A 23728-nucleotide genomic window follows, 5' to 3' on the forward strand; every position below is an offset into this window, starting at 1 on the left:
GTGCTCAACATGGAGTCTGATTCAGATTCTCTCTCTCTCTCTCTCCCTCCCACTCACTTTCTCTCTCAAATAATAAATAAAATCTTTAAGTAATGATAATAACAACATTTTATAACAAAAGACACCAGGACCAGTTGAGTTCACTGGTATATTCTACCAAACATTAGGGAAGAAAGTATACCAATTTCCTATAGTCTCTTCCAGAAAATAGGAGCAGAGGGATACTTCCTAACTCATCTATAAAGTTAGCATTACCTAAACACCAAAACCATGCAAAGACTACAAATAAGAAAACTACAAACCATTATCTTTTATGAAGATAGATGTAAAAATTCTCAACAATATATTGGCAAATTGAGTTCAACAATGTATAAAAGGTAATTATACACTATGATCAAGTTGAATTTATCCCAAGTATTCAAAGTCAGTCAACATTCAAAAATGACATCACAACAACACATCAACAGGGTAAAAAAGAAAAGTTCAACTAAAATTCAAAAGCCTTTGACTGAAGTTTTATTTTGGGGGGCTCCATTGGTGTAGGGCATGTGAAGATATACCCTCTAAGGTAAAAGATAAATTGTTGCATCTACACCTTCTATAACAACAAATGCACATTTCTTGTTGGACTTCTTCAGATTTTAGAAGAAACATATTCTTCATTTAAGGTGTGATACTAAGACATATTTGCTGAGTGACCCAAAAAACTACAAGTTTTGAGTGGTATGCAGAACAAGCAGAGATTATGTCACAAGTCCAAGTTCTGCCACTTGGGCAATATGATCCAGCAGATCCAATGGTACGTGAAGTGTCAGTGGCTGGCAGAGATGTCTGGAGCCTTTGACAGATCCCTATCTAGGTGAATCAGAGCACAAGAGCTTAAGATTTAACTCAAAGCCCTGCCATTCCTGAAGATAACTATTCTCCTTTTGAGGAACAGCTTTTGGCCGCTAATGGACCTTCAGAGGCTACACACTGATCTATGGATCACCAAATTACCATGAAAGCTGAACTGCCCATCATGAACTTGGTGTTATGTGACAACAACTGAGCCATAAAGTTGTGTAGGTACAGCAGCACTCCATCATCAAATGGAAGTGGTATATACAAGACCAGACCCCAGCATGCCTGAAGATACAAGTAAGCTACATGAAGTAGTGCAAATGCCCATGGTATCCACTTCTGTTAGACTATCTTCTCTCTCCCATTCTGTACCTCTGGGTCAGTTTCAGAGGAAGAGAGAAGTCTGGCCTGGTTTACAGATGGTTCTGTATGATACATGGCACCACCAGGAAGCTATGGCACTGCAACCCCTTTCTGAGATATCCCTGAAGGGCAGTGGCCAAGAGAAATCCTCCCAGTGGGAATAATGTTGAACAATACATCTGGCTTTTAAATTTGCTTAGACCAAGAAATAGCCAGATGTATGATTATATATTGATTCATGGACTTGAACAACGGTTTGGTAGGATGGTCAGGGACTTGTAATGAACATGATTGGGAAATTGGTGACAAGAAAGTCTGAGGAATATTTATGTAGATAGAACCCTCTGAGAGGTGCTCGCTTCAGCAGCACATATACTAGAACCCTCTGAGAGGGCAAAAAATATGAAGATGTTTGTGTCCCATGTCAATGGCCACTAAACGTTGACCTTAGCAGAGAAGGATTTTAATAATCAAGCAGATAGGATGGCTCATTTCATGGGTATCAGTCAGCCTCTTTGCCCAGCCACCCTTGTCATTGCCCTACGGATTCATGAGCAATGTATCCAAAGGCAGGGATGGAGATTGTGCATGGGCTCTGTAACATGGGCTTCCACTTATTAAGGCTGATCTGGCTATACCTGCTGGTGAATGCCCAATCTGTCAGTAGCAGAGATCAACAGGAGTCTCTAATATGCCACCAATCTGTGTTGATCAGCTAGTTCTCTGGTGGCTGGTTGAGTGCATTCAACCAATTCTGTCAAAGGAGAAGTGTTTTGTTCTTACTGAAATAAGATAATATTCTGGATGTGGATTCCCTGCCTACAGTGCTTCTGCCAAAACTACCATCCATGGACTTACAGAATGCCTTGTCTACCACTATGGTATCCCACACAGCATTGCTTCTGATGAAGAAAATAATTTTGCTGCAAGAGAAGTGGCAATAGGCCTGTGCCTATGAAATTCTCTGGTCTCACCATGTTCTCCCCTGTCTTGAAATAGCTGGCATAAAACAATGATGAAATGGCTTTTGAAGACTATTACAGTGCCAAATAGATGGCAGTACCTTACATAGCTGGGGCAGGATTTTTCAGGAGGCTATATATCCTCTGAATCAGCATCTAATATCTTTCTCCTATAGCCATAATTCATGGGTCTAGGAATTCAGGGGTAGAAAAGGGAGCAGCACCATTCACCATTACCCCTAGTGACCTGCTAACAAAATTTTGCTTCCTATTCCTTCAACTCTGTTTTCTGTTGGCCTAGAGATCATCGTTCCAAAAGGAGAAATATTCTTCCAAGATATACAACAGTGTTTCCTGTGAACTTAAGACTATTATCCATCCGCTTTGGCTTCCTCTTGTCTTTGAATTAACAAGCACAGAAGGGAATTGCTGTGTTGACTGGGGTGATTGATCTTGAGTACCAAATGGAAATTGGACTACTACTTGACAATGGAGGTAAAGAAGAATATATGTAGAATACAGGGGATCCTTTAAGTTGTCTCTTATATTACCACACCCCATGATTCAAGTCAATGGAAAACTGTAACACCTCAATCCAGGCAGGGCTACTAGCGAACAAGACCCTTCAGGAATGAAGGTTTTGTTGCCCTATCGGGTAAAGAATTAGAGATGCTTTCCAAAGGCAAAGAGAAAATGAAAAGAGTAGTAGATGAATCCAGTTATAAATACCAGCTACAACTATATTAGTGGTTACAGAAACAAAGGTAATTTTCATGAATATTTCCTCTTTAATTCTTATTAATATGTTTGTGTGTCTATATAATGTTTTTGTTTTTTCCCTCTCATAGCTCCTCTCCTTCTGCTCCCCCACCATCTCCCCTGGCTTGTGTACATGCTCTCTCTCTAAAAAAATTAATAAAAAATAAATTAAATAAAATTTATATGAAAAATTAAAAAAATTCAAAATAGCCCACACAACTCTGAAGAAGAACAAATTTGGAGGATGGAAATTTCCTGAATTCAAGACATATTATAAAGTTACATTAATAAAGACAGTGTGGTATTGGGGAAAGAATAGACAGATAAATCAATGGAACAGAATGGAATCCAGATCCAACCACAGAAAAATGGTCAACTTATCTTTGATGAAGAAGCAAAGACAGTTCAATGGAGAGAGGATGGTCTTTTTGAACACTGTTGCCAGAAAAATAGGATGTTCACTGCAATCGGTCAATCAATCAATCAATCAGTCTAGACATGGACTTTATATCTTTCACAAGCATTGACTCAAAATAGATTACAAATCTCAATGTAAAACACAAAACTATGAAAAGTTCTAGAAGATAATATAGGAAAAAATCTGGGTGACATTAGGTTTGGCAGTGAGTTTTTAGATACACCAAAAATGTAATCTATGAAAAAAATAATTGATTAAATTTGTTAATATTATAAATTCAAAATTGGTAAAATTTTAAAAGTTTAAATTCAAATTAAAGAGCTCCGTTTTGGGGCACCTGGGTGGCTCAGTGGGTTAAAGCCTCTGCCTTCGGCTCGGGTCATGATCCCAGAGTCCTGGGATCGAGCCCCGCATCAGGCTCTCTGCTCTGCGGAGTGCCTGCTTCCTTCTCTCTCTCTGCCTGCCTCCCTGCCTACTTGTGATCTCTCTCTTTCTGTCAAATGAATAAATAAAATCTTAAAAAAAAAAAAAGCTCTGTTTTGTGAAACACTAAGAGAATGAAAAATCAAGTCCAAAACTTGTAGTAAATACTTGCCAAACATACCTGATAAGGACTTGAATCCAAAATATACAAAGAACACTTAAAAATCCACAGTAAGAAAACAAACAACCCTGTTAATAAATAGGTTAAAAAAAAAAATGAATGGACACCTGACTAAAGAAGACAGATAAGTCAAAGAAAAAGAGGATTGGAATTTTTACACCAAACATGCATATCCATCCATGCATACACAAACACATGAAAAAGAAATCACTTCAAAAGAAAAGTTTATCTCTCTATAAAAGATATTAATACAGTGATGAGCATATGCCCCAATTTGGGCCAAGACCTTTAGATTACTTGGTATCTTATACAGAAAATAATAGGCCTGTAGATGTCATGATTTTAAATATTTGTCCCTTATAAACTTCTCCATCCTCACACATGGCATGGAGAGGCATCTCTGACTCTTGGTTCTTCATCACCCATATTTTCAGTCACTCAAAGTAACATCCTAAAGATCCTTCCTTTTCATTCTCTATTCTCATCCTTTGGATTCCACCAACTGCCACCTTCCTAGACCTGATCCATTTTACCTTGTCCATTCATGTTGTCACCATAATGATTACTCTGCTTTGGTTTTCACTTTTTCAGTTTCAATTCATATTCCATATGCTGATGTAGCGAGATCTCTAAAACCCAAATAACAGTCTGATTATCTCATGTCCATGTTCAATCATTCTTCACTGTCTACAAGTTCCACATGCAAATTCTTTAAACTATCATAATAAGACTCTGCATGACTGTAATAGTGCTGTATGATAACAGATGGGAGCTACACTTGCCGTGAATGTAGCAAAAGGAATAAGCTCATTGAGTCACTATGTTGTACACCTGTAAATAATGTAAAACTGTGTGTCAACTATACTTAAAAAAAAAAAAAGATCTTGCATTATTTACTATAAAACACTTAGCTTGCTACCAGCATTCAGATTTCCAACATCCTGTCACACTAGAAAGCACTGAGTTTTGTAAGCAAGAATTACTTTTTAGTGTTTAGCTTATGCCTGATAAGCCAACTTCCCTCTTAGACAGTTTAATACCCCTGTTTTGTTTTGTGTTTTAGCTTTTAGAAGATTTCTTCTCTTAAAGCCTTCTCTGCAGGAAAAAAACATCATACTTTATTTGTAGTAGACATTCAGTAATTATTTTGAAAAGTAGATCAATGAGTGGATGACTAAATGAATTTTAGTTATTCTCTAAGCTTGTGGAAATAGGCCCTTTCTGCTCTATGCCATAGCATAAAAAAGGCACTCATTCACTACTAAATAATTGAGAATGAATAAATTAATATCTTCCTGAATGTATGAAAGACTATGGACTAAATAATGCCTTTCAAGACAATTACTTTTTAAATCCTTGTTTGAGGACTCAAGTAAGTGATATTTGATAGTCTCTTCTTTAATAAGAACAATTCATAATTATTTTCTTCCTCTGAAAGTTTCTATTTCACATCCAAAAGAGATAACTTCTGCCCAAGTTAAGTTTCTTGTGAACTTGTTAACTTCTTGTTAAGTTACTCTTGCCTCCTTAAAGGAGTATACCTGTCATATTTTTTTCCTTTCATCATGAAAAAATCATTTATGTAGTCAAATAAGCTCTGGGCAAAGAATTAATTATATAGTGTGGACTATTTAGGCATTTAGATCTTGTAATTTTATATGTCCTAGAGCTGAGACTCATCTTACTGACAAAAACATATGTCTAATGAAGATAATTTTGGGCAAAATGTTCTCCTAAGAGACAAACCCTTGCTTCTAAGCCTCGGGTAATCTATAGCAAACACTGAAGTGTGCAGGGGTCGAGAGGGTGAAACCTAAGAAAAATTAAAAAAAAAAAAAAACTGGCCTCGTCTGTAGAATCCCACTTAAATCCAGAGAACTTTTAGTTAGGCTCTCACAGTTAGCCACATATATATGAAAACCAAATTGTTACACTCATATTAATTAAACTCTTCATGATGTTTATTTAGTAGACTTTTTAGAAACTCCAAATAATATGCCAATCATTTTGCCTCTCATCTTTGCCTTCGAGGTATTTTAAAAGAGATTATCTCTTGTGAAACATGTTGGCACTCATATCTGAAAAGATTTTGTATAAGTACATGGCTAGAGTTCATTCAGAAAGAAAGATGGAAAAAAGCCATTTGGGTGCAATTCTAAAAAGATCTTGCAAAATCTTTCCCTGTGTTCAAGTCCCAAAGGAATAATTCTCTTCTCTGTCCTTCAACTTTTTGGATATAGAACTCATGGGGGGGGGGGTGATGTCTTCATTTCCAAATGAGCACATCACCATTCTCCATATTTTTTGTCAAGATTTCATTTTTAGCAGGGATTACAAGAAAAGTCAAAATTCCCTCAGCTGCAGGTGTGCATAGATAATCCTTTCTCCTCTTCATTTGAAGATGAAGGGAAATGTGGTCCTTTTTACTCAGTGAATGATCAGACCCTGCTTTCTCACTCCTTGAGGGGCTTTGGAAAATGATGGCTGCCATGGAGGGAATGTTCTTGTCGGTTTCGTGGCTGGGCAGCTTCTATTATGGCTGATTGGAAAATCTTTGCTTTCTTTTTCCTTTCATGTATCTCTGCATGAACAGTAATATGCAACTAATAAAGTAAATAGGCCAGGGCAAAATGAAAACAAGCCCCAAACAAACTTTACAACTAATTCATCCTAATTAAAAATTGGCTTCATTTCTACCACATGTAAATGTTGGCAATGAAAACAAATACATATACCACTTGATACTGATTTATTGTTTTACATTAGTTTTCTTTGACCAATGAATGCCTGGCATTTGGGGATTTTTATTTTTAAGTTTATTTTACTTTATGACATTGGGTCATTGACAGCATCAGTTTGATTTCTCAACCTACTTTTATGTGAGGGCTGAAACGCCCAACTTTTTTTTTTTTTTTTTTAATTTCTTTCCCTTTTGTTGTCTCTTAGCTGGTGTCAACCCCTCTGTGGAAAACAAAAGCAATAACAGAGGAACTACAGGAATATAAAAGGAAATTAGTCAAATTTGTTATGTTTTTGCCTTGGTGAAAGGAATTTAGAGAAGATAAATAATGGGAACTCCTTGTTTTATTCATGCTTTTGCATTATCAGTGTTACCATTTTCCTCCTGATTTTCCGTCCTCATTTCACTATTATTCCATCCCAGATTCATTTCTCTATGGCTTTTGTACTTTAAATATGGAAAGAATAGTAATTCCTCTAAAGGATGAGCTCTTCATTTTTGTCATTTAAAATAAAATACACACAAACATAAATGAATATGTGACTCTTTTACTAGTTACAATCTGCCACATCCTGTGTTAGTAATCCAGCCAGCCTACCATTTGAATACAGAAGCATGAGTGAGCCCAGACAAGGTTAGATGAGACCAGCACCGATCACCAGAACCACCCAACTGACCCAAGCATTTGTGAAACAATAAATGGTGGTTGTTTTGAGCCACTAATTTTAGGGAGTGGTTTACTATGCAACAATGTTGTGGCAAAAGATCAGTGATAACAGACGTCAACCAGACACTTCCATATTGTAGGCTAAATGAATCTATTTAATGTGGCATTGCAAAAATGGGTACTATGACTAATTGGCTTCATTTTTACATACAGAAATTGTTAAGATATAATTTCTTCTAAAGCAAAAGAAATTGCTATCTCTCCAAAAGATTTAATACCAGAATATCTTCAAAAAGGGAGAGGTGGGGGCGCCTGGATGGCTCAGTGGGTTAAGCCTCTGCCTTTGGCTCAGGTCATGATCTCAGGGTCCTGGGATCGAGCCCCGCATCGGGCTCTCTGCTCAACAAGGAGCCTGCTTCTCCCTCTCTCTCTCTCTGCCTGACACTCTGCCTACTTGTGATCTTTCTTTCTGTCAAATAAATAAATAAATAAAATCTTCAAAAAAAAAAAAAAGGGGAGAGGTGCTTCTTGACATACTCAAGAAATATTTCATGAAATAGGAAATATCTGGAAATCTTGTACTAGTTAAAATTATCTTCATCAGATATTTGAAAATTCATTTCATATGTGTGCAACACATACTGACTCTTTGCTATGAGTATTTTGTTTGTATCTTCTAAATTAGGTATCAGTACAAAGTCTGTTGGGTATAAGCGCTAATGGGAACAACAGATAGATAGTTCACTCTGTTTATTTCTTTACTGTGTTAAGTTTTTTAACATAGTATATACTCAGAGAAGAACTAACAGCGGATTTCAAAAGTATGAAATATAACAAGTGATCTGAAATTAGTAGTAAATAAGAAAGAGCAGAAAAAAGAAATAAAAATAAGAAAAAAAAAGAAAAAAGAAAAAAAATAAGTGAATGAAACAAGAGATAGAAATGAAACAGATTTAAAAATAGGGGCGCAGGGCGCCTGGGTGTCTCAGTGGGTTAAAGCCTCTGCCTTCGGCTCAGATCATGATCCCAGGCTCCTGGGACTGAGTCCCAAATCGGGCTCTCTGCTCGGCGGGGATCCTGTTTCCCTTCCTCTCTCTCTGCCTGCCTCTCTGCTTGCTTTGTGATCTCTGTCTGTCAAATAAATAAATAAAATCATAAAAAAAAAAAAAATAGGGGCACCTGGGTGGCCCGGTTGGTTAAGGTCATGTCTCAGGAGGGTGAGATCAAGCCCCACAGCAGGCTCTACACTCAGTGGAGAGTCAGCTTGGGATTCTCTCCCTCTGCCTTTCCCTTCCATTCTCTCTCTCTCTCTCTCTCTCTCTCTCTCAGATAAATAAATAAATAAATCTTTTTTTAAAAACATAAAATAAAAAATAAAAATAATACTAATCTATTCTTTACACTTAATAAAAAGGCAACTGGCTGGTTTGGTGGGTGGAGCACGTGACTTGATCTCAGGGTCATGAGTTCAAAAAAAAGAAATTTAAAAAAATTAATAAGAAGAGACCACTAGTTTACTTGTAAGTCCTTTTAGCACCCAACTAAAGCACGCAAACCTGAAATAGTCACACAATTCACCACAACCATGGCTTAACAGATGTACAATTATTCCTGTATCAGACTGTCTGAATCCAAAACAGACAAGCACACAAAACTGGCATATGTGAGCTGTTTGGTTGTTGAAAATATTAGAAGAAGCAAATGACTGCCTAAGAAAGATAATATTTTTTCTAAAAAAAAAAAAAAAGAAAGAAGGGAAAAAGTAAATGATGCAATGGACAAAGAACATCCAGAGAAAATATAATTTCATAGAAGAAATTAAAAATAAATTTGAGGGGTGCCTGGATGGCTCAGTCATTAAGTGTCTGTCTTCTGCTCAGGTTGTGATCCCAGGGTTCTGGGATTAAGCCCCACATCGGGCTCCCTGTTCAGCGGGGAAGCCTTCTTCTCCTTCTCCCACTCCCCCTGCTTGTGTTCTCTCTCTCACTGTGTCTCTCTTTGTCAAATAAATAAATAAAATCTTTAAAAAATTTTTTTAAAGAATCAAGAAGTCTCTGTGTGTGTGTGTGTGAGACAGAGGCAGAGAATATGACCAAAAAGACACAAAATTTGATGTATGTAACAGTTACAACATGTGATAAAAGGAATCTCTGAAAGAGGAAATAGAATAAAACACGGAGATGAAACAATAATTATCAAGGAAATTATTTTTGAAAACTAACCTCTCCAGAGTATATGGTTTGATAATAACTGAATGACATAAGCATTACAATTTAAGGTGCCAAAAACTGCTGAACAAAATACGTATTTTACAAGTGCCTTATATAATTAATAAATTTGCAGAACATCAAGGATATGCAGAACTATTAAAATTTCTAGAAAGAAAGTAATGACCTCTTACAAAGAAACAAGGATCAGACTGCCTACTTAACTGGCAACTCTGGGTCTCAGAAAGAAATGTCTTCAGTACTGTTTTCTCTGGTCTTAGAAAAAAAGAAAATATATTTGATCTACATTCCAAGACCAACCAAAGTGTCAATTAGGGGAACATTAAAGAGATTTTTCAATATTCAAGGACTCAGAAAGCTTACCTCCCATATACTCTTTGTTACGTTGCATATATACTTGACAGTAATAAAAGATTTTTTAAAAATGTACCTTAAAATGGGTTAGTTTTTCCTGCCTTCTAAGAATAACCTAACCTGATGATTTTAGATTTACAGAAGAATAGCTCAGATCGTCTATGCAGATTCATGAACATGGGTGATTTTATGTATCTGACATAATACATCAGAATTCATATCTAGGGGAGAAACATACTTTTTTTTAAACAACTTTTTTTTAAAAGATTTTATTTATTCATTTGACAGACAGAGATTACAAGTAGACAGAGAGACAGGCAGAGAGAGAGGGGGGAGCCGGCTCCCTGCTGAGCAGAAAGCCCGATGTGGGGCTTGATCCCAGGACCCTGGGATCATGACCTGAGCCAAAGGCAGAGGCTTTAACCCACTGAGACACCCAGGCGCCCCAGGGAGAAATATACTTTTTAAAAATTAACATAATGTATTATTTGCTTCAGGGGTACAGGTCTGTGAATCATCCGTCTTACACAATTCACAGCACTCACCATAGCACATACCCTCCCCAATGTCCATAGCCCAGCCACCCCATCCCTCCCTATCCCCACCCAGCAACCTTCAGTTTGTTTCCTGAGATCAAGAGTCTCTTATGGTTTGTCTCCCTTCCTGTCAGTCCCATCTTGTTTCATTTTATCCCTCCCTACCCTCCACCACCCCCTGCTCTGCCTCTCAAATCCCTCATATCAGAGAGATCATATGATAATTGTGCTTGTCTGATTGATTTATTTCGCTTAGCATAATATCCTTTTAAAAGAAATCTTGGTTTAGAAGAGATTTAGGGGGCAGAAAAGGAATACTTGACTTGCTTAATAAACCACGGTTCTTAAGGACTTTTAAAACCATCTCAGCTGTATCATCAATAATTAACAGAGTTCTAAGAAAGTATTTTCTGTTCATTATAATGGGCTCAGCAGGACCCCTACTTACACATACTATTTTAAGGGCTCCCATTACTGCCCCTAGTTGAAAGTAAACATATGGCGCCTCTTTTAACATTTTCTTTGTTTCCAGATTCAGACCAACTCTCCTTGTAATTATTTCAAATTGGTGGAATTGTAGTTCATTTGTTTCTTGAGCATTTTATTAATTTTTTTCATTATGGAAAAGAATGTGACTGCACATATCCTGGGAGTAAAAATTCAAGGAAATAATCTCATCTAAGTTATTTCTGATGTCAAATCATACAATCCAGAAGTCAGACTATAGTAAAACATAAAAAGAATAAGCTTTATTAAAAGCCACTCTAAGTTACAGGAAATTGCAATTAGTTGGGTGTATTACTAGACATTTCATAAGACATTTCCATAAGATGTAAAGGCATATTTCTGGCCTTTTTATGACCCAGGTACATTCTGAATACACTATATCTAGTTAACAGATTTAAAGTTAAAATACGTTAATAGCAAATGTTATTAAAGTGTGTCCAGCCTATTTTTACAAAAAATGATGAAGCAAAACAGAGTGGAGCAAAATCATGGGTCTGCATTGGCCAACAGCTGGAGAAAAAAGTATAGTGTTATATAAAAAAGTTATGGCAAGAATCTGTCAATAAAATCTGTTAAAAGAATTAAGTGGCTTTGCAATGTCAAGGACAAGGCAGAAAATATTTTTCTAAATTAATGTAACATTGCCTTTTGTAAAAATTCAAAGTAATTTGCAGTTAGAAGGAGGACCAGGGCACAATTCATTGCACATATGGTATGAATATAGGCAGGGTGTGCTATATATATTACATATACATATATAATATATATAGCATATGTGTGCATATCCTGGTGTCCATGTGTGTATCATATCCTTTCTGTAATGCTGCATGTGTAGTAAATACAAACATAAGCTCTCCCATCCACATGCCCATTGTCCGGAAATAATTTAAGGCAATTGGAGGTTTTTCATAGTTTTTTTTAATAGCTCATTTGTTTGTTTTTATGACCGTACCAATAAACAGACAAATGTAGAGATCAATATTGTCAACACCCTACACCTACCACCCAGATTTTACAAACGATGTTGACATTTGGACACACTTGCTTTCACATCATCTTTTCTCTTAAATAAAATGTGCCAGATACAGTTGATGCCACCTTTACTCTCATTTGTTTCCAGACTTTAGTTTTACACTGAAACGGCTGAATATTGATCCCATCTAGGGTTTTACACTTTACTACTTTCATGTGGTCTGTAAACAATGGTATTTGTATGTGTTTTTATTTATTTACTTATTCATTTTTAAAAATATGTAGGCATCCTTATGTATTCTTTAGTTACTCATTTATCCACTCAATATTCCATTGCCCCATGGTACTTCATTATATAAACAGACCACAGTTTAATCACCCACTGATTTATTGGTGGCATTGAGGTCCTTAGCAATTCATTGATCTTTTAAACATCGATATGCGGAGCGCCTGGGTGGCTCAGTCACTGAGTGTTTGCCTTCGGCTCAGGTCCTGATCCCAAGTTCCTGGGATCGAGCCCTGCATCAAGCTCCCTCCTCAGCAGGAAGCCCGCTTCTCCCTCTCTCACTCCCCCTGCTAGTGTTTGCTCTCTTGGGGTCTCTTTCTCTGTCAAATAAATAAAAATCTTATGAATAAATAAATAAACAAACAAATACATAAACTAACTAACAAACGATGCCTACCTTTAAGCAGGCCTTCTTGTGCACATGCTTAAAAGTTTTTCCACAGCAAATAACTCAAAGTTAAATTGCTGCATCATTAGCCATAAACATCTTTTGTGTTTTTCTGGGAATTGCCATAATGCCTTCAAAACAGTTATAGCCATTTACATTGCCACAAGAAGACGGTATGAAAGTTGTCATTTCTCCACATCTTTACCAACACTTGCTGTCGGTTTCCCCAGGATACACGTATACATAGCACAATTTAGGAAGAATGCTATTTCTCTCTTTCTCTTTCTCTACCCCTGCACCCTGCATAACAGGGGTGTGTGTGTGTGTGTGTGTGTGTGTGTGTGTGTGCAGTGTGTGTGTATGTGTGTATGCTTTTTGTTTTGGACAGTTGGGTGGGCATAATACAAAAAGTTTTAATAAGAGAAATTACAGGGTATCACAGGTATGGCATATAAATCAACATTTGCACAGTCTGTCAAATTTTATTCTCCATCTAGATTTTGAAATGGTTTTTATTACTATAATTTGTCAGTGAATAAGTTAAATTTTAAGAAAAGTAGGGGACTTATCCAGGCTACTCTGCTTTTATGAAGATATTTGGGTCAGAATCTGTTTGTTCTCAGAGTTTATTTGTTTTGTTTTGTTTTTCTTAAGATTTTATTTCTTTACTTAGAGAGGGAGTGAGAGGGAGAGAGAGAAAGTGCAGGAGCTAGGGGGAGGGGCAGAAAAGCAAACTCCCCTCTGAGCAGGGGGGCTGATGCAGAACTCCATCCCAGAACTATGGGATCATGACCTGAGCCGAAGGCAGATGCTTAACCGTCTGAGCCACCCAGGCACTCTTTATTTGTTTTTCACTATCAGTGTGTGTGTGTGTTCTACTTTAGTTTATGCAACACTTCATATCATATTTATCTTGTAGGGAAAATACTCTTTAGATTTAAACTATGTTTCTAGTGTAAGGCTTATACATGTTATCACATAATCTAATTTTTCAGAACTTAAGTATATTAACTCTCATTTTTAAAAATCAGGAAAACAAAAAATAGGAGCATACAGTCACTGCAAAATATAACCAGAGAAACATAAGTGATGATACAAGAGATTCAACCATAGTTGTTCCAAGTCTGTTTTTTGAGCTTTTAGTTCATGGACAGTAATCTATAGGGCCTTTGTTATATCAGAGTAACATCAGTTAAAGTTGAATTTAGGTTCCTTTTAGAAAGGGTGAAGGACAGGGAATTATTACCTTTTTAAGTCTGTGGGCTAGAAAAGTTGGGTCAGTGCTTCCGAATGGCCAATGAACTTGTAAGAGGCCTTATAGGGCTGGAGAATATGAGGAGGAAAATACAGCTCAAGGTGTATTTCTGATATTAAAAGAGAAAGGGCATTTGCTTATCTGGGCATGATATCAGGAATTGACCCAGATGAACAGACGAAAAGGCAAAGCACCATTTTTCCCTCATGAAATCATTAGAAAACCATCCCAGCCGCCAGACACTATAGTAAATTTCCATGCTGCAATTTGCAATTTATTCTTCACTCTGAGTTACTGGAATTTTTCCCACATGCAATTTGCTTTGCCACTTAATGTTTAGCTGTTCAATGCAGAAGTCTCCAAGAGTCTTTGTGTTTCTTCACATTTTTCAGTACTTGCAAGAACATGAGGTCTTAACTACTGTTTGGGTAATTAATTGTAAATGTACAGGAGCGGGATTATGACAGAGTTTTTACAAGTGCTGGTTCTGGAATCCAAGTCCCGGGTGTAATCCTGGCTTTGATACCCATGAGTGTAGAAACTCTGAGCTGTTTACTTAAACTCTCTCAGCTTTGGTTTCCCCATTTATGAAATGAAGAATTTTGGTGGTTCATGGTTCATGAAGAGTAGAGAAAATTAAACAGAGTAATTAGCAAAATGCCTGGCACCTAAAAAGTATCTGATACATGTTACAGACATTATTAACATCATTTAAAGCTCTAACATTGCAGAGCTTTAAGTAATAAGGTAACACACACACACACACACGCACGCATGCACATGCGTGCAAATAGCCACTTAAGTGCATGATATTACCGAAGAGGGTAGAACCCTTCATAACTATAAACTGCATGTTGGCAAAGCCCACGTAGCAGGTGCCTGAAGAAAAAGGATTAGGGGATGTGTCAAAAGTTTTCAGTATCAAAGGAATTCAAGAGGAAAGAGTTTCCAACAACAGGGAATTTGTTTGGAACAAGATGATAAATTGTGTCTCCTTACTCTGTCCCCATACTAGAGAAATGACAGGAAAAAAAAAATGTACGAGGGAAAATAGGTGAACAACAGGCATGAGAAAGAAAAAGAGTATCTTCATTAAACCAGCAATTTTTAAAGAAATTTCTAATAGATGAAGGATGGCTTGAAAATGAAGGAAACAACCCAATAGGAAAAAACATAGCCCAAACTATAGGGTTTTGAGGCTATGAGAAGAATTCTTCCTAACACAGCCTTAGAGGAACTCCAAAATCCAATGGGAACCAGAGAAGTCTGTAGTAATCATCAAGAGAGTCAGAGACTCAGTTTGAAAGAGACATCTCTTTTTTATGTTAAACCCGGGAGTGTTTAGAGGCAGTATTGTCTCACCCTTATCCTCCCAGTAAAAAGTCCCCTGTAAACAAGAGTAATAATCAGCCTAATGCATGCCTTTGCCATGAATTTCAGGACTGAAATGCTGAGCAGAGCATGAATCAACTACAGAAATCTTTCTTCCGAAGGAAGAAAGCTCTTAATACCACTCTCCATTTGATGGGTCTGACACAGAAGACTGATGGAGTGGTCATTGAGCTAGAAAGTAGTTAATGTATAGCCCCAGGAAAGGGCAAGAGTGCTCACCCCTAGAAAAGAAGCTTCCTGCACCAAGTATTCTGTGGTAAATCCTGTCTGTCCATCATGAGCACTAAAATAAGAACCCGACTATGCAAATAGGGATACTCACTGGTTTGAGAAAGAACAATCCTGCCACCTGTTACATTTTTGGCCGTCAAATGGGTATTTAATCATATATCCAAGAATCACTAAACACTGGAATAAAACAGAGATACCATTAAAGGAAGGGATCAACTTCAAGTAAGTTCTCTATGAGTGTTCAGTGTTATTTCATAGACTGTTGCATCCAGTAAGAGGAGATGCACAATGACAAAGAAACAAGCTATCGGCATTCTTAGAAGTTATATATATTCTTGCAGAAGAATGGATGGACTGAGTTGCAGAGATGACAGTGGAGCAAGTCAAGAGGGGTTCTTCAAGAGTGAAATATGAAGTCTAAGAAATAGAATTTTTGAAATAGAGTTAACAGGCATGAAGAACAACATCTTCCACCATTTAGAGAGCAGAGAAAGTCACTAGCTTCAATAGGAAACAATTGCCGAGAGCTAAAGAAATGCATCTCCAAGTTAAATCTTGAGATTATAAGGGTTTAAATGTTTAGGTTTACCTAGCAAAGACAGAGCTCTGAACTATGCAAAACATACATGTGTACAAACTAGCGAGTAAAAACATCTAAATGTTTTTTAATTTTTTAATTTTTTAAATTGTTGTTTACAAGTTCATTTGACTTACAAATTCAACTCAAAAATGAATGTATGGTCTAAGATATGCAAATTACAAAAGAAGGTAATGGTGATAGTAAAAGAATTCAAAGTGAAAGTTATTAAATATGTTAAAATGATATAACATGATATACAAATTAATTTCATATTTTTATAACAGAATAGTATACATAATTCCAAACTAAGATTTTGAAAACCTGAGTATTGATTTTTATGAAAAATATGTGACCCAGGAGTACTCAAGAAAGAATAGAAAACATGAATAGAACACAGAAGGGTTTGCAAAAGTTGCCCAAGACATATAAGGAGACTTGCACAAGGATGGCCATTACTGCTCTATGTGTAGTACCAAATAAAGTGTTGGTAGATTGGATAAATATGCTTTGGTACATTTAAGAAACACCAACATAAAGAGACAATAGATTAATGAATCACATGGATATGTGCCATAAAATATATTTCAATAAAAATAGTGTAACACACATGACATGTCAGTTGTATAAAATTTCATAATATATGAACAATTATACACATATATCTATTTTTTAATTGTACAAAAACGAATAAAAATAGTAACTCCCGTGGCTCAGTGGGTTAAAGCCTCTGCTTTCGGCTCAGGTCATGATCCCAGGGTCCTGGGATCGAGCCCCACATCGGGCTCTCTGCTCAGCAGGGAACCTGCTCCCCTTCCTCTCTCTCTGCCTGCCTCTCTGCCTACTTGTGATCTCTGTCAAATAAATAAATAAAATCTTAAAAAAAAAATTGTAACTCCCAATTTCTTGATAATGAGTACATTCACTAACACAGTGGTAGAATTCAATTTTGTAAAGCATGGTGCTTCAACCATATTTTCTCTTAAAAAATGTAAAGCAGAAGGATACAATGTGATGTTATGAAGCTGATTAGTAGACATTTTTATTGTGTTACTTTCTATTTATTTTCCTTTGTTTAAAATACTTACAAAAATGGATGTGAGGACGATTTGGCTGTGATATCTGTCACTCCATTGATCACCAGGGTTGATTCGGCTGATCTGGCTGGCTATGCAGATGTCCCCATCCTCCCTCACCGCTCCATGTGCGTCTCTCCCGATGTTGCGTGCTTGGTCAAAGGGGACGACCTTCCGTGATAGAGGAGCATTCTTTGGTCAAGGGTATAGGAGTAGCTGTGCTCCCCTGATAGAACCTCCAAACAAGCTTTATAAAATACTTACAAATAAGTACTACCTACCCCAAAAGAATCAATTATAAATTACTAGAATAAGGAATTCAATAAAGTGACCAGATACAAGCACAACATACACAAAATTAATATCTTTTCTGGTCAGCAGAAGTGACTGGCAAATGTAATGAAACAATAAGTCCATTTGCAATGGAAACAAAAACTTGGATTATTAGTAATTTTTCAAGCAGAAATTTACAAGTACTAAGAAAAAAATCTACATAGTTTTATGAAAAAGGTGTTATTTCAAGATGGGGAAAATTACTTTGTAAAATTTTCAATTTTCATCCAAATCTTTGCATACAAGTCAACTGCAAAATTCTTTTATTTGTTTTTGTGGAATTCAATATATTTTTCTGAAGTAAGTAAGGAAAAGCAATGTGCAAGGATCAAAACCATAATATCAAAGGTATAACTGATAATTGATAATCTTTTTAGTATAATTTATAATCTCATTTAAAGTTAGTCCATAGGAAAAATAATAACAAAGACATTTTTTATAAACATGCACAATATGAGACCTGACTTATAAAATACACATTTTTAAAAACAACAATGATCGTTCTCTGGGTGTTAAAACAGAAAGTCCCAGTGGTGCCTGGGTGGCACAGTTGGTTAAGCGTCCAACTCTTGGTTTCAGCTCAGGTCATGATCTCAGGGTTCTGAGATGGAGCCCTGAGTTGGGCTGCCTGCTGAGCGTAGAGCCTGCCTGAAATTCTCTCTCCCTCTCTTTCTGTCCCTCCCCCTGCTCTCCTTCTCTGTCTCTAAAATAAATAATTAAACCTTAAGGGAAAAAAAAAAACAATGATCAAAAGAGTGTTCATTGGAACATATACATACAAATAGAATGCAGAAACCAAACTAACAATCAAAAAGACCTATGTACTTATTGGAAAATTGTCTTTACCATGAGGAAAATAAATGTCTCTTCTTGAAACTGTATTTAAAAATAAGTTTGTAAGAGAAAGACTATAGAGTAAAATCTTATGGGTAGATGAGGGAAGATATGATAGAGAAAAATGTGCAAGGATTCGCCTTTGATTTTACAAGATATTTTTCCATTGCAGTAAGAGAAAAGAATTAAGATACAAGAAGAATTTTAGATTCAGTGGTGGAAAAATGAGGAATCAAGGGAGCACAACTTAAACACAAGTGCCCTCCCTTCCCTAATCTCATATTGTGTTTCAAAGGAAACACATTCAGTCAAGATTCACAACTTTTCTCCTTAGTCATATGCACAGGACATAAGTCTGCATTGTCATGGACCACAGGTGAGAAGCCAAAGAGATTGTTGATCCACAGATTTATTTGTAAGCTCTAGAAGAAATAATAATTGACTACTGATGACTCAAAAGATAATACCTGAATTGCAGTACTTTTCATTTTCCTTTTAGCCAAGTTTTGTTGTGTTTTATGTCCTCTCTCTTTCTTTTTCCACAGTAAAGCTTTTAGTTCATTGACTTTGACCTTGTAAGTTTAGCTACAAATTCTGTCTTGAAAATTACTTCAAATCTAAATACACACACACACACACACACATATATATATATGTACATATATGTACATATTTAATGTTCAAATAAGTTCAGTTGAACTTTTTTGTTTAATTGTATTTCTTGGTATGTGGTGGTTTCAACCTGGAACAGAAGCAGGGTTATTGAAATATATGAAGAGAGCCTATTTCCTTGTTTATGGCTGATGATGATTGGGAAGGATGAGAAGCTTTGTAGAAGAGTGGAATCATATGTGACTTCCAGACCAGAGAGGTTTGGATACTGTTCAGAGAAGTACTTAAGCTTTGTGATGTTTATCTGTCTTCATGGGTTAGCCTTCACAGATCCATTCATCTCCAATGATGGTATTCATCCTACCCAATTTCTCTATGGAATTTCTATGGAATGAGCTGCTCTTCATAGCATTTCTGAAATAAACAGTGTGTTTGGGAATAAATACTTAGACCAAATCAAGGATGAGGGTTCCATCAAGGAGTTTTAAAGGAAGTTAGAAATATTGAGAAAGAGGCCACGTCTTTGGAAACTTATATCAGGTTGATTTTCTGACATGATTATATTAGTACCAATGATAATCTAGACATTCACAAGCCCGGATAGTGAATAGTAGATGGTCCAATCTAGCGGTTACTGTATCTCTGTTCACTTTATGGAGATTGTCTTAGATCTTAAAAGGCATATCATAAATTGTTTAACCCTACAGATACCCAGTAATGGGTTTTGATTTAGTTTTTCAGTTACTTCTCCATTGTGTTCCTTACTTTTCAAAGAACCAAGAGAACCAGGCAAGTAAAAACTTTCATGACTGGTAACAAAAGAATAAAAGAAACATCACTGGTTGAAGCTTTTTTTTTTTTAATTGAAGAATAATCAAGTTTAAAGCATTTTGAGAGCAAAATTCTAGAGATAGAAATTGATGGAGTCATTTGAAGAACTATCCAAGTAATGAGAGTCTGAAAACTTCTCTTCTTTGGTCTCCAACAAAATAGTGTGGCCCAAAAGTTTGTGTAATAAGTTAATATTTTCTTTTCAATCAGTTTGGTTCTGATAAGCACTTGGGCAAAATAATATAGAAATACTGTATCACCAGGACTTGTTTTAAGTTTGAAATCATTGCCTTAAAAATTCTTACCATTTCTAAGACACATTTAGTTCTCAAGTTAGTTCCTTGAAAATCATTTAGTTTGAACCTCAAATTCATATCTTTCTTCTCTGTTTTTTAAAATCTTACCTACTCTTAAAAGCAGAATTCATGATCTGTGTTTTACATCAGCACCTCTCTAACTTCTCAAACCTACAGTAATTTCTCTCTTCTTTGACCTCATATAATGCTTATAATATTCTACTCTGCAAAGAATGTTTTTAAGTACAACCTTTCTCCTTATTTTTTTTTAAAGATTTTATTTATTTATTTGACAGACAGAGATCACAAGCAGGCAGAGAGGCAGGCAGAGAGAGAGAGGGAAGCAGGCTCCCTGCTGAGCAGAGAACCCGATGCAGGGCTCCATCCTAGGACCCTGGGATCATGACCTGAGTCGAAGGCAGAAGCTTTAACCCACTGAGCCACCCAGGTGCCCCTTTTCTCATTATTTTTAAATACCCCCCCCCCCAGATGAAAATTTCAGGAATAATTCTCCCTTTTCACCCAAGGAACATCCTTGAAACCCATACAAAAAAATACATTTCTTCATCAATTTCTGTCTGGCTCTTTAAAATGTGACCTTAGGGGCTCCAGGGTGGCTCAGTTGGTTAAACATCTGCCTTCAGCTGAGGTCATGATCCCAGAGTCCTGGGATTGAGCCCCATGTTGCTGAGCAGGGAGCCTGCTTCTCCTTCTCCTGCTTCCCCTGCTTGTGCTCTCCCTGTCTCTGTGATAAATGAATAATGAGATTCATGATGAGAAAATAATGAAATGAATAAACAACAACAACAAAAAAGACTACTAAAAAACTACTTAAGACTACTTAAAAAAAGACTACTAAAAAATTTTAAAAAGTAAAATGTGACCTTAGAATTAGAAGTCAAACTTAAAAATATTATTTATTTTCTATTGGCAAATAGATATTAAATGATGGCAAAAGAGATCTCAGTAATACTATATCAATCCATAGATACAGAAAATTAGATAAATTCCATACCCTTCACTATGACTGTTACTCAGTGGCTTCTAGTAATAAGTCCCCAACTAAAAGCAGCTTCTTATGCATGGAAATGGGGCCAACATAAGAAAGAAAAGTGAGAAGCAAAGGTGGAAATATACTGTATCCTGGAAATACATAATCCCCTGGATCTAGCTGTACCTGAAGTCAGTCCTGAGGTTTTGCTAATATATGAATAGTATTGTGCCTTTTCTCCATTAAGATATATTGAGTTTGACTTTCATCACTTGAACTGAAATTGTCCTAAATCGTAAAGATCATAGAGATATAAAATACTGAAATGTTTATTTTAAAGAGGTTACCAGGGGCACCTGGGTGACTCAGTCAGATGAGCATCTGACTCTTGATCTCAGCTCAGGTCTTGATCTCAGGGTCATGAGTTCAAGCCCTGCATTGGGCTCCACACTGGGTGTGGAGCCTACTTTTATAAATAAATAAATAAATAAATAAATAAATAAATAAATAAATAAATAAATAAAGAGTTTACCATGCAATTTTTGCAGTTAAATACAACTAAAAGAAAAAAAAATTTTTATTTAACTGTCAACCTTTAAGCCCTGGGTTGAAATAAAGGAGGATGAATATTCAGGCTGTAGCTCTCCTCCAAGCAAAGGGTTACATGGGCAGAAAAATTTGAATTATGTTAAGAAAAACATGGCACTTAAAAAGTCCTGCTTGTTCTTTGTGAGGCTCAGGGGCAAAGACCATGATTAGAGGGCTTTTGTTTGGGAAAACACTTAAAGAGGTTGGTGCTGTACAAGGGTAACACAGGAGTTAAAGTAGGAGTAGAGATAACCTTCTGATGAAAGCAAATAACAGAAATTTGGTTTTGGAATCAAGCAGCCAGGAAGCAGGGGAAGCAGATTAAAGTGAGGATTTGGAAAATTAAGGCAAATGAAACCTATGAAAAGTTTCCCATGGCTGGGAAGAATTAATGGATTTTTAGGACAGAGAGATCCAATGTTCAATTTTAAACTGTTTTCTGTAATCCACTGCATTAACTCAAAATAAGGAAAAGGCTGTTAAATGTAAGATGCTTGTGTGTTGAGTTCTTTGGGGGAGATGAACTGATGGGGTGTTGACCTTTGTGGGCAAAGCAGCCTGAGGAGAAGAGATGGAAACCAGAGGGCCAGGGTACATATATGGTGCAAGTGACAGGGATCTGGGGCTACAGGCACACTGACTCACAAGGTTGCACACTCCTCTCCTGCTCCCTCAGAAATCTTCCTACATTTCAAAGGGTGAAGACCAACTTATTTGCATGTTAAGAGACATAATGATTCTGGAAATCTGGGGGACTTGGTTTGGTGGTAGGGGGCAGGAGGAAAGCATCTGTTTGGCTAAAACTAAAATTTCTCTACTTTCTTAATTGGGGTAATAATCCCTGAAGGATGGCAGAGTATGCCATCCCCAAATATGTTATTTTGTCATATTATTTGGAACTGAAGACAATGGAGAAGAAGCAGATACAAGAAAAGCTCTCTACCCTCCCCCTATTTGCCTGAAAGCAGGACATAAATTTGTAAGGATGTCCTCCCTTTCCTCCCTACCAGGAAGGACTAAAGTTAATCACTGGAGACAACTCTAGATACTTAGTCCAGAGATGGCACCAGTGGAATCAACATAACAAACTTACTAAAGCCAACTTTATCTTTCATTTGTTTTCCCATATATTTACCTTCCTGCAAATTTCCAACTCTAAAATCTCAAAGTTCTTTTTCTTCATCTTGTCAGTTCTCTACAAATTTCTCATTCTTTCCTAAGATGCTATATAAGCTCAAATTCTGACACCCCCCCCAAGTTCCTCATCACTGAGTACTCCCATGTGTCTGTGTGACGCACATGTTGATAAATGTGTATTTATCTTTTCTCAGTCCAATTCACAAGGCCAGGAAAAAAAAAAAAGAGGTCCTTCCCCTGGATCTCCAAAGCAGGACTGAGACCAGCATTCAAATGCAAATAGCTTATTTGAGATGGATCCCAGGAAACCAGGACAAGAAGGGAAAAGGGCAAGGAGAAGACCTATAAGTGTGTGTTCATGGGTAGGTTATCACCGTGGACAATAGCAGCTCAGTTCCTCTGAGGACCCTTCGAGAAAGACTCTGTAGTACACAGTCCCCACAAAGGTTCAGGAATCTGGGCAACCCCTGCCCCTTGTTTGTTGAGAGTGGCTCCTGGGGAATTCAATGTACTGGCACTTTCAGTATGCCTCTATGGGTTAGACGTGCTCCTGAAGCCAGAAGCAGCTCACAGGCAGAAAGAGGCTGCCCTTAAAGGAAAACAGATAGTTGGCACATGGAGGAAATATTTACCACTTCAAGGAATGCAATGGGCCGAGGACCACAGGATAGAAGGCCATTCACCATATCTTTTCTATTCAGTAATATTTCAAAGGTAGCAAGGAAAATAATTTTTTCATAAGATATTGGTACTTATAGAAGTCCTTAGTGCTTAGAGGAGGAAATAATAGAAGATCATGTGGGAACATTCACAAGAAAACTTCTGTATCATTCTATACATTTCTTTATCTGTACCTCTATTGTTTTTTTTTATTAAATTTTAAATTTTTTATAAACATATAGTGTATTTTTATCCCCAGGGGTACAAGTCTGTAAATAGCCAGGTTTA

The sequence above is a fragment of the Enhydra lutris genome, unplaced genomic scaffold (assembly GCF_002288905.1).
Source record: "Enhydra lutris kenyoni isolate GAN:26980312 unplaced genomic scaffold, ASM228890v2 scaffoldscaffold6, whole genome shotgun sequence".
Taxonomy (NCBI): domain Eukaryota; kingdom Metazoa; phylum Chordata; class Mammalia; order Carnivora; family Mustelidae; genus Enhydra; species Enhydra lutris.